This window comes from Carex rostrata, chromosome 13 (genome assembly GCF_964058835.1).
Source record: "Carex rostrata chromosome 13, lpCarRost1.2, whole genome shotgun sequence".
NCBI classification, from domain to species: domain Eukaryota; kingdom Viridiplantae; phylum Streptophyta; class Magnoliopsida; order Poales; family Cyperaceae; genus Carex; species Carex rostrata.
This window is the reverse complement of record NC_135930.1, coordinates 916,825-929,618: the sequence shown is the minus strand read 5'-3', so window position 1 is coordinate 929,618 and position 12,794 is coordinate 916,825. Positions and strand designations below refer to the sequence as shown.

At 33.8% G+C, this 12,794-nt stretch overlaps 2 long non-coding RNA genes across 2 annotated transcripts; both read left to right on the top strand.

The window, feature by feature from the left end:
- The first annotated feature begins 3,498 nt into the window (after positions 1-3,498).
- Positions 3,499-7,668, top strand: LOC144564538 (uncharacterized). The gene is made up of 3 exons (XR_013514643.1): positions 3,499-4,108; positions 5,871-5,980; positions 7,410-7,668. It is a non-coding gene; the product is annotated as an uncharacterized LOC144564538 (long non-coding RNA).
- Positions 7,669-11,012: 3,344 nt separating this feature from the next.
- On the top strand, positions 11,013-12,186 carry LOC144564845 (uncharacterized). Its single transcript, XR_013514758.1, has 2 exons — positions 11,013-11,057; positions 12,085-12,186. It is a non-coding gene; the product is annotated as an uncharacterized LOC144564845 (long non-coding RNA).
- Positions 12,187-12,794: the final 608 nt, after the last annotated feature.

Below are 12,794 nucleotides of genomic sequence, written 5' to 3'. Positions count from 1 at the left end.
TTTTTTACTTTATGCAGCGCATCGACAATATAGTAAATTGAGTGGCCAGATGACTTAGTGCGCTGCATGAAGCCAAATCTTCTCTTTCAATATCATTACCATTTCGTTTCCCTTTGCATTAGTTGATGGCTAGGCTATTAATGGTCATTCATTTTCAAAATAAATTAATTTTGAAACTACTAAATGAATGGACAAAAAATGTATCGTAATAAGCTCTACCATAATTGCAAAAATAAATAAACAAATAACAGCCTAGTATGTATAATTTAATTTACCACTTTGAATTCATGAAAACAAAAATTATGATGTGATTAAAGAGAGAAAATATTATGAAGTTAAAACACTTTTGGCTCTAACATAGATGAAAGTAATTCATTTTTAATCATTAAACTTTGTATAAAATTCGTTTTCTGTGTTGAACACAATTTATCTAATTTTTATTAATTTATTATTATGTTTGTCTAGATCTAACCATTTTTTTAAAATACAATGTGAATTACTTTGATTGTTTCAGGTGTGTATATCTGCTACCACATGGTAGCGAAGTGACCAGTCTGACTGAATGTTAGACTTAATTTGATTCGATATTTATTGGACTATCTCGGATTCCTGTGTATTAATTAGCGAATATATTAATTAACATTGAGATCGACAAGATGAGTAAAAATGATTTTTGATTAATTTAATTAACGAGGTTTGTAAAATAGTATATACCTACTTAGTGTTAATTCGGACGAAAATACCTTTCAATATTGAATTTCGCATCTCTATAAAGCTAAAAATAATTAATTATTTATTCATAAAAGAGTAGAATTTCGTAATTTATTAATCGTATCACATATACATCCTCACTTCTAAAAAAAAAATTCTATTATTATTTTGAGATGGAATTACTTATTTGTTCACACGTTTTTCTCTTAATATATTTAAAACTTTGTTATAATTAAAGTTTTAAAGTGATACATTTTTTCTGAGTGAAGTGTACAAAAAATCTATAGTAAATATAATTTAGCATGCATTAAAAATAGTTGGTGAGATTCATTCGTAAGACAATTTGTTTTTTGGGCAATGTTTTTCACTAAAAATGCTTGGAACTCCGTATTCGTTAAAAATATATGTATTGTCATAAATAAAAAAAAATAAACATACTATATTATGACACGTTACAATCTTGCTTTAGAAAATGTATCCACAATTTTACCTTAATTTAGTATTTCAGTTGTTTAATTGTATCCACAATCTTACAATTTTACCTTAATTTAGTACATACATACATAGTAAATTGTAGAAAGCAATGATTAGCAAAAAAAATAAAAATAAAGCTGCTGGACATTTAATGCAATACCTGGTGATTAATTTAATCCAAAAAGCTGATGAATCTATCAGCCAATAAATGAATAAACAGATGAGGCTGAATTTACAAAAGTTCAAAAAAATTGATATAATTGAAATTTTGACCTCAGGAAAATCTATGTAAAGAGATTCTTGTAACTGCAGGGCTATATATGCATTCTTCAAACCTCACTGATAAAGCGATTTAATTTGCAAAACATAGGTTGCCAATAACATTCATGCAATTTCTGTATACATATCTAAGAATTATAATTATAAAATTGGAAAAATATATTTGTGTTTGATTGAATCCAAAAATTATTTTTCTGCACATAAAATGATAAAATATATTATAGTTAGTATTTCAATACAAAATATGAATCAAAAACATATTTTTTTTTAGTAAGTAGACTTTTCTCATGCTCATGCTTTAAAGTTTGAATCTTTGGTTCTGCTACTCTCAATTGGGCTCAAATGCAAGGTTAGATGCTACTTGATTAATTACCATTTTCTACTTTGATCCGTCATTTTCTTCTCAAAGAATTCCCTTTCAATCTATCTTTAATGTTTGGTATGATACGATGATGTTTATTTTTATATTTAGTTGTTCCTCAAACCTTGGATATATCACAACAGTCGGTGCTGTACAATATTGATGAAGTAACTGTGCATATGCAACGAGAGACAACAGAATTGGGGGCGACTGTTGATTTTAAAAGAGAAGAGGAAGGAACTGACAAAGGGTCCCACTGTTCAATTAATAAAAAGAACGTACCGTTAGAAAGAACTGTGCAGTTAGGGGAGGCATCGCTGATGATAGGATCGATCCCACTAAACAGAGAAAACGGAGCAGGCAGTCAGAGGGAAAACTGAAATGGACCCTCCATTGAGGTGTCGCAGCTTGAAGGATTGAATAATACTCAACCAAATTCTGTTATTTCTGTTGCAATGTAATCGCCTATATAAGGCCAGTGTAATCCTGAAACAAGATTATGAAATAAAATAAGATTTTGTAGGTTTCTACCTATCCATTTTCTCTATTGTTTTTACTGGTATCTTAGATTCAGTTCTTTGAAATTGAATCGAATTGCTTGGTCCTGTGTTCAATTCACGATTCTCTGTTGCTTCTCTACGTCTTGGAAGTAGCAGCGTAGTCTCAATGGATGTCGTGTGGCTGACATGATTCAAGTTATCTGCTTCAAAGTATCTTTTTTTGTTCTCATTCTAAAAGATTAAATTGGTCTCTTTTTTCAAATTTTGTTCTGTAATCTGTAACTATTGATTTTTTCGCCTTGTAGAGTTTCCGTACTACGCTGAGGTGTTTGAAATATTGGGCTAAGAGAAGAGGCGTAACCAGATTCTTCCGTCTGTATACTCAGTGGCGTTGGCCCGACCCTGTGATGCTCTGCGCAATAGAAGAAAATGAAGAACTTGGCTAAAATTATTTACCTGTTACTCATTTTTTGGGGTAACTGTTATATTCCGAAATTTTAAAACACGATTAATTGCTAAAATGATATTTACATTAAATAAAAATTTCTAACTAAACTAATGATCGATCAGATTTTCTGATTTAATTTTAACTGAATCTAAAAATTTCGAAATATAAACGAACTATGAATTATGTACATTTGAATTATAGGAGTTAGAAGTAAAACAATTTAAAAATATAAACTAGAAATTGGAGGTATAAATGATTTATGAAATTATGGAACAAAGATGAGAATTAAAAATAAAATAAAATATAGAACCCATAATTAATTATAATTATTCGCAAGATTCGTAAATCGAACATTCGCTGCAAGTCCAAGAAATTTAGAAAAAAAAAAAAAAAAAAAAAAAAAAAACAAATTGATTCGTACAAATAAATAAATCAATCAAGATTTAATTAAAAGTATAAGGATATGAATTTTTTTTGTGTGCAAGCAAAATTATAAAAGTACAAATTTTGTTCATAATGAATTATATAGACTAATTAGATCTTAATACGTATATACAAATTTCCAATCAATTTCGTTGAAATCCATTTTGATTTATCCATTCTTGGAGCCATTAGAACATCCATTTAATTCTTGAAATTATTTCAAACCATTGGATCCCATCCAGCACGAATCTTAAAGCAGACCCATTTAATAAAACCCTCTCTTTCTCTCTTCCCTCTTCACCCTGCCACTGGACCCCCCCCCTCTGCTTTGTTCTTACGCCAAACCCCCCCCTCTCTCTGCGTTCTTCTTACGCCAACCCTCCCCTCCCCTCTCTTCTACGCCAAAACCAGGGGCTCCGTCCCCCTCCCCTCTTCCGTCGCCGGCGAGCCCACCAACCCCCGCCCCACTCTCTCCTCTCTCTCTCGGTCCGTGAAACCCCACCAGCACTTCCCCCTCCCTGTCTCTTTTCCGCCTCCCTCTTCCCCCTCCGTGAAAACCCTAGCCGTCCTCCCTCCCCTCTCGCTGACCCGCGGCCTCACCAGAAAAATCCCTCTCTTGTTCCTTCTTGGAGAAGGAAGAAAGGCACTCGAGTTCACTCTCCCCCGCGCGTTTGGGTGACTTTTGCCGCTGTCTTTTCATGTCGAATGGCCGTCCGAACTGACCCGTCTCTGTTGCATGGGGGTTTTCCTTGACTGCCTCTCGGTTAGGGCTTGCTGTGATTTTTGAGAAATTCGGTGCATTGTTGTCTCTTGGTTGAGATTCGGTGATTTCGAGAAGGTCGTGAAGCGAGATGATGAACCTTGGAACCGGCCATCTTTCCGTGTCTCTGACGGGTGTTCAAACTCTCTCGGGTAATTATAAAACAACCCTTTTTCTGATTCTCGAGGCTTGATTGTGCCTTGCTGAATTTAATTGATGTCGTAGTATAATCGTAGGAAGTGATTTATTAAGCATCGAGTGCGGGTTGTTGATTTTCCTGACTCGATTGAAGTGTTGAATTTTAGATTTTTGCGAGGGGTTGGGGTCGATTATTATAGTACCAATGTCATCCGAGTTGTTTGCCCTATGAATTTGCCCGGGTTACTTGATGATTTTGAATGAATAAATATGATACTTGAGTTCAAACTGAAATATAACTAAACAAGGCTAGAACTTTGATTAGGCCTTCTAATTCGAATTGGGTTGTGCGAGCCCGTCATAGAAAGTATGCTATAGGAATTTAGTTAAAAGTGAACCTAGACCTTTTATTTTGGTCTGCGATTTAGATGAAATAGATGTTCTATTAAAATCTAATTTAGGTCTTGGATGTAGACTTGATTAAATTCTTGAATATATGATTTAACTAATCATGACATAAATGAAATAAAATGTGTAATTCCTATTAAAAATAAATTGTATATCTAACTTATTGTGATTTCAATATAAATGATCTTATATACTTATTTAGCATGTGTTTGCCCATTAGATAATATAATATTGTGATATGTTAGTGTAGTCCATAAACACGATTGAAATAGATAATATGTTATGCATCATCACATTTGATAAACTATATCGTCAATAAATAAATCATGACTTCTTGTGCAGTCAAAATTATAAAAGATGTAATATATTATTATAAATTATTTACCAAGTATGTAGTTAAAATAATGGTTGAGACATTGAAACTTAGGTGTCAGTTAGCACGCCACTAAAACATTCAATATATTTGTTGTGACCTAAAATAACAAAATTATCTAGAGTAAAATAGAACCAAATAGATTAAAAGTCTCATAACAAGTTTTAAAATTTAAATCTACTTTATTTTATTTTTATTTATTTTTAATCGTTTTTAAAACTTAAAAGAAAAGTTTGTTGCTAATTAATAAACGACACTTAACTAACAACGAAAAATATTGTTTCATACTTAGATTCAAAGCGACGAGCTAAACGTAAAATTAGAGTAGTTATAAAATATCGAATTGTGCGACTTAGTTAGGAATAATTAACAACGCGTAAAATAGACAAACATTTCGTTTTAAAATTTTATAAATTAATTACATATCTAAATTAGAAATAACTAAAATATATTAAACTAAATACTAGTTTAGTAATAATTACAAATTTACACATTTTATTAAAATAATAGCATTAGAAATTTTTAATAATAAATTAACTTTGGAAACCACACTCGATCGAATTAAATAATTATAATTAAGTTAAAATAAATCAAAGTAGATAAATAATTAACTTATGATAATTTGGTAGAACCCGTATAAAATTACTGTAACTCACAAATAATTATTTTTGCAAATATTTCGACGTTATAATTTTTGCAAGCAATTTATCTTCAAATTAAATTATTAAAAATATAAATTATTTTAGAATTAAGATTAGGATAATTTAAATCAAAGTGAATGATCAATATCAGACGAACTTATAAATTAAGATTTATGCTAAGCTCGATGGCATGAAAGTAATAATTAATATTTGACTAACCGGATCAGTCAGACTGACTGAATCGGTAATATTTATTAAATTGAAATAATTGAGAATTTAACTTACACATTTACTGGGGCGAGGGTTAGAATAATTTAGCATAGATTTTAATTAGTTTAAATTACGTGATCACAGATCAGTCAACTCTGTACGAGTCCGACCCGTGGACTGATCCGACTGACCCGTAGTTCGGAGCATACGCGGAGCACGCTGATTTTTAGCGACAGAGACTCCAGCCTCCTCAGGTGTGGGATATCTGAATTATTTCTTTCGTGGGCGTACTCTTACCAGTCGATCCATCTGACCTGACATCCGCACTTTATTTTTAAGTAGTTGCATTAAAACTTTAGAGCATGTTTATCCTTTCTGCACTGTATGTAGAATTGCATAAACCCTGAAAAACTCGAATTTACTGTATTTTAAGAGTAGAGTAAGTAAATAATATTATACATATATCTTATTAGAATATTAGGTTATTAGTTGTCTTCTTCTCGTAGAAGACTATATTATTATTTTACGTGCATACGCATGCATTGGTGAGAGCAGAGCAGAGCCGAGTGACTTCGTTCCGTCTTGGTGTCATTTGGCATGGGACGGCCCGACAGCCACTGAGCTGAGGGTCACTTGATCCTTGGATGGCTTTAGGACTATATTATATGTATAAACCTTGATTATATCATTTTTCGATCATTTTTGCTATTTGACGTGAGCAGTTCCGATCTCGAGTTCTGTGGCACGGACGATTCGGGATGTTTCCCACGCCTACATTAGGAGCTACATGCCTAGAACGGGTTACCCCACCACGGTTCCGATCTCGAGTTCCGTGGTGGCATTTTTATAACTTGAGACTGCACAGTTCCGATCTCGAGTTCTGTGTAGGTCTGTTTTACGCTACCGCATGGTTCCGATCTCGAGTTCCATGGCGGATTTTGTGATTTGGTGTGGCGGGTGAGGGCACAGTTCCGATCTCGAGTTCTGTGGCCCTGGTGATGATATTTTTGCGACTTGCATTGTATGATTTCTCCTATTGAATATGTTTGGCTTATGAATCGTCTAGGTGAGATGACACACCGAATTTTGATATAACCATCGGCTAGTGTGCAGTTCTTGTGGGCAATGCGCGATGTCATTAGGCAACGTGTATCATTGTTCCCTGATCACAGTCCTTGGATTATATTATTCAGATTCTTTTTGGTAAAGGTATAACCATCGGCTAGTGTGCAGTTCTTGTGGAGCAATGCTCGATGTCACTAGGCATCGTGTATCATTGCACTCTGATCACAGTCCTTGGATTATACTATTCGATTTCTTTTGATACTATTGGCACGGCACGGGGTGATTTACTTTATCCATATTATTATTATTATTATTGTATTTGGGCACACAGTGCAAGGAGTACTGGATTCCGACTTGATTTATATCCGATATTACACTTTGATTTTATTTTGGGTTTATTTCGCATGTTGGCATAATAGAATAATCGCATCATGGCATCACTCAGAAGCATTATAAATTCTTTTAGCTATTAATATAGGTTCACACATGTGCAAATTCTTAATTGTATTCATTTTATAAATAAAAGTGCTTTGACCGTAGAGGATCCCTGAGGGGATAATTCTGGGTCACATACTGGGCGACTCGTCGCTCACCCACAAGTTGTTTCGTGGGTTTTAGGTACAGCATCTGGCGATCCGCAGCAGGAGTTGCCCCCGATGGCCACATCGTTTGATTAGCTAGAGTTAGACTTTTGATTTGGTTTACGAGTCTCGTATTTACTGTGTTATATATACGAGCTCGACAGATCATGTACCCCCTTCTATAGATAGTGTTATTTGGATCCGAGATGGATCGAATTATATGTTATGTATGTGTATGTTTAATTATTTGCTATGTGACTGATGCTTGATATTTATATTATATTTGCTTCCGCTGCTGTTTGAGTTATTATTTATGGTTAGCCTTGCGTGCTTAATGATTAATTAAGCACGAGGCGAGGTTGATCACATCTTAATCCAGAATTCCTGGTTTGGGGTGTGACAGTAACGGTGTCAAGTCCTACCGTCAACAACATGAATCTCTGATTACTTCTATAGAACAAAGGTTGATAATTCACTTGGCTAAAATGCACCAACATGGATGTCCTATTTGCAATTTTGGTAGTAGCTTATTAATGCCTCGTTGTCAGACAGTAAAGAAAACAGCATTTGCATAAAGCAGTGAATTGTAAAATCAAACAAGACCAGGGACTATCTTGTAATTTGGTCATAGTCCATACTCCATACTCCCTAGCTCCTGAATAACTTAAACAAACAATTCATCTTGTAATGTGGCATCGCAGAGAGTGAAAGAAAGGGCAGTGAGAGAGAGAGGAAGAAACAACATGATATCAACCGTTCTGTTGAAAGGGTTGAGCTAGACTGCAATTTTTTTTCCAGAGAAAGTGCCTACTAAAATGTGTATATGGTGTTGATTTGTTTGTGCTGCTGAGGTATTTGCCGTTTGGTAATGGTTTTCTGTTGATTACAGCATGCGCCTTTCATCTATTTCTGTGTGGCGCGACAGGATTTATCCCATGTCACATGGATTACTCCTGATTCTCTTGGTTTGCGAAAAAAAATTCACATAACAAGATAATGGGGCTTAAGCCAGAAAATTTTTAGAGATCTGGTGTATTGAATGGACTGTCCGATAAAAGACCGTACATAAAATGACCATTAAACAAGAATATCATATTAATTAACAGTTACATATTAATACAGAACCAACAATCATCTAAAAATTTTCAAATTTAAGTTTACAAAAATTAAGGTACGAGGAACAAATGATGATAAAGCTTTACATCACAAATAGGAAATTTTGTCACATATAAGGATCTTGATGGATTCGAACCATCATCCCCCTGAAAGTTTCAGGGACTCTGTCCAAAGGTATTTGAGCTAAAGATCCATTTCAAAAGGCAAACAAATGAGCAGATAATTACCCTAAGGGAGCTTTTCATATCAAAGGAAACAACAAAATTAAAATTACGTATCCATACCCATTCATTCATCAGGGAGCATGTGATCTCAAAGAGTCATTGAGTTGTTTAACCAGAAGTATTCAAAGTGCTAAAAAGCCCAAATGTAAGCACCCTTTTCAAATTAATGAAACAGAATGAAATTTGGTTTTTCTAAAAAAAGAACATTTGCAAACAGAATATTATAAATTATTAAGACAATAATTAATAATAGAATTAAAGAAATACCTCAAAGCCTACACTGTAAATAAACCACCATGATGTTGGCCATACCTAGAGCCTTTGCTGGTCATCTAGGTAAAAAATTAAAACATCCAGCAGCAAGTCTTTTGTTTGTCATTCCTTGCCATTCATTCCTTCATTCTTCCTGCATACCGTATTATTATCAACGCAGCACGTGACCCAAGTTTTACTTTTAATAAATTGACAGTTTAGTGTCAGGAACTGCCTGTGTCTATCATATTAAATTAAAAGGGTAATATGAATGTTAAATTTTGCTAATTTCAGCTAATGCAAAATAACTCATTTGGAACTACTTTGGTGCACAAACGAGGCTATGAATACATATCAGCACCAGATTTCAATCACAAATTGGGTGCTTTGGTCATTGGTAACCAAATAGCTCTGGAAACTATCAGTTACATATATCAAACTTCCTCTTGCTTAATTGTCAGTTTCTATAATTACAGTTACATGTATTATATAATTTTCAGTAATTTTCAGATTTAAATTATGAAAGGTGCAAGGTACACATGATGATCTTGATGAATTTCAATATTTCTATCTTTAATTGAATAAGATAGAATTAATATGTATGAGGATCTTGATGAATTCACATGATGAAAGAAAACATGAACCCTATCAATTAGACCCAACAAATGATTAACCTTTCTAATATCCATCAACAGTACCAGAATATATGGAGGGGAAATTTTACCCATCCCTACCTTCAAATATATAAAATTACAAAATAACCAACATTCAAGAAGTTGGATTGAACAAATTGGCCTATGGAAAGATACATTGGCCTATGTTGCAAAAGAATCAAAGTGCAAGCAACTAAATATGCAAAGATACAGTCCATCTTAACTAACAATAATGTAATAAAAAACAGAATTGAGCTAGGATCTTATAGTCTCCACTGCAAACTAGAACTTGAGACCTAAAAAAGAGCTCCTGCATATTCCCATCAAATGATCAACTATTCCAATACCACAAATGTTGTCAAGAATAGCGATTTTTGGGTTAGTGATTGAGAATAGTGCTAACCCAAGAGATTCAAGAATAGCACTAACTTTGGCTATTCCGGATTTGTAGAAATGTTGTTTGGATTGTATGTTAGGAATAGCAAAGGCCAACGGGTGCTAAATCGCTATTCTTGCGGGTGCTAAATCGCTAACCCAACGTTTTCACGGAATAGCGGAATAGAGCTAATCCGGAGCTATTCTTAATCTTCGTTTCACGTTTGGATGACCCTCTTCTAAGAATAGCTCCGCTATTCTGAGAATAGCTCTATTCTTTGAGCATCCAAACGCACAAAAATTGCCAACAGTGATTTATTTTTCCAATTGTTCAACTATAGTAGATTATCAACTTAATATAACGTTCCATAAAGGAAAAATAGAAATCTGCAACTTCGTTAAGTTGCTTCACATAGATAAAAAAAAATTGCAAACCAAGTGCATGGCAGTTATTACCAGATCCAAAAATTATAAGATCTCACCCTTAATGAAATAATTTACTGATCTACAAATAAAATTTCCATAATATTACTACTCACATCTTAATGCCACAAGAACAAGAATCACTTCAGATATAATTAATGTAACTAACTAAATACCAACAACAGAAACAGGGTTATTAACATTTGCCAAAAGACATTCAAAATAATCTGGCAAAGCCTGTACATATTTTAAATTAAATTAACTATTTCCATAATTCTTACTGCTTGCAACAAACATCAAATAAATCCATTTGTATGTTTCAACTATTATTAGATATTTCAACTACTCATGCAATCACTTAATCACTTAATCACTTAGACAGAATAACAGAAATTTGCTTAAATATATTTTATATTAGTTATATATCATTAATCTGGATTCAGTGGTTTTATTATTATAACATCCTCCAACAAGGTATATTATCAGCAACTTATTTAACACGAATTTATTTAATTGTAATAAACCTTCAGCTTTTGAGTTATACCTTGAAATAGTAGTTCAGTAGGCTTCAACCAGGTACTCTGTAGAGAATCTATGGAGAAAAAAGAGAGAGAGACGCACACACAGAGGGATAACCTGGGGGTAAAAAATAACTTCCCCATGGGATCTCCCTCAAAAAAAAGTAACTTTTTTATTACTTTGGTTGACCTGCCATGCGAGCTCACCCAACATGGCAAAGGCCTCTTACAAAACATATACAAGATATCAGATCTGAAAATCTTACAACTGCAACAATACACACTTACCCAAACCTTCCAGTTGATAGATCTAAGCATACGACTCAGCAACTAGGTCGCAAATCTGTAATGATGATGCATTTTTCTAATTGTTCAACTATAGTTGAGTATCAACTTAAAATAACCTTAGGGTATTAACTTAACATAACCTTACATGAAAGAAAAATAGAAGACATCTGCAACTTTGCAAAGTTCACTATGATTCACATAGATAAAAAAAAAACGCAAACCAAGTAAAAAAGTGTAAGGCAGTTATTACCAGATCCAAAAATTATAAGATCTCACCCTTAATGAAATAATCTAAGAAATAATTTACTGATCTATAACAAATAAAATTTCCATAATATTACTACTCACATCTTAATGCCACAAGAACAAGAATCACTTCAGATATGAGAATTAATGTAACTAACCAAATACCAGTAAGAACGGGGTTATTAACATTTGCCAAAGACATTCAATATAATCAGTAGAACCCAGTACATATTTAAAATTAAATTAATTCCAAATTTCTTATTGCTTGCAACATATACCAAATAACTCAACTATTTGTATGTTTCAACTATTCATGTAATCATTTGATCACTTGACAGAATAACAGAAATTTGCATAAATTTATTTTATGTTAGTTATATATCATTCATCTGGATTCAGTGGTTCTATTATTATAACTTAACACAATTTTATTTAATTGTAATTCAACCTTCAGCTTTGAGATATACCTTGAAATAGTAGTTCAGTAGGCTTTCAATTATAAGGCATCCATCATCAAACGCTATTTATCGAGCAGGTTGTGCAGCAATCAAGTACTCTGTAGAGAAAATCTATGGAAAAAAGGATAAAGAGAGAGAGAGAGAAGCGCACACAAAGAGGGAGAACAAAAAACTTCCCCATGCGAACTCCCTCGAAACAAAGGAACTATTTTATTACTATGGTTGACCTGCCATGCGAGCGCACCCAACATGGCAAAGGCCTCTATGTACAAAACACATAAAACATATACAAGACATATACAAGATACCAGATCTGAAAAACTTACAACTGTAACATTACACACTTACCCAAACCTTCCGGCTGATAGATTGGAATGTAACATTACACACTTACTCTATGTAACATTACACACTTACCATACGACTCAGCATCTCAACCGCAAATCAGTAAGTCGTTGTAATTCAATTCCTCCGAGATGCGATAAATTGGAATGGAATAGATTCGTTTCTTCAAGCAAGTCACCCGTCAATCGAATAAACACCGTTCTAAATCTCGAAATCGGAGCAGATAACACGACGTAGATTTATTTGATCAGATCGATCTGATACTAATTTCGAAAGTCGCGCCGTAATCTTTCTGATCATCGCGCTTCCTAAAATAGATCTCCCTCTTAAATAGAACTGTTTCTTGGTTTTTCTTGGGTAGGTTTAGGGGTGTACAAAAAAACACGAGACCCACCCGACCCGTCTGATCCGACCCATCCGACCCGTTTTTTACCGGGTTGAGTTGTTATTGGGTCGGGTACGGGTTGAAATTTGATAAACCCGTTACTCTGGGTCGGGTCACGGGTTTGTTGTTACTAACCCGT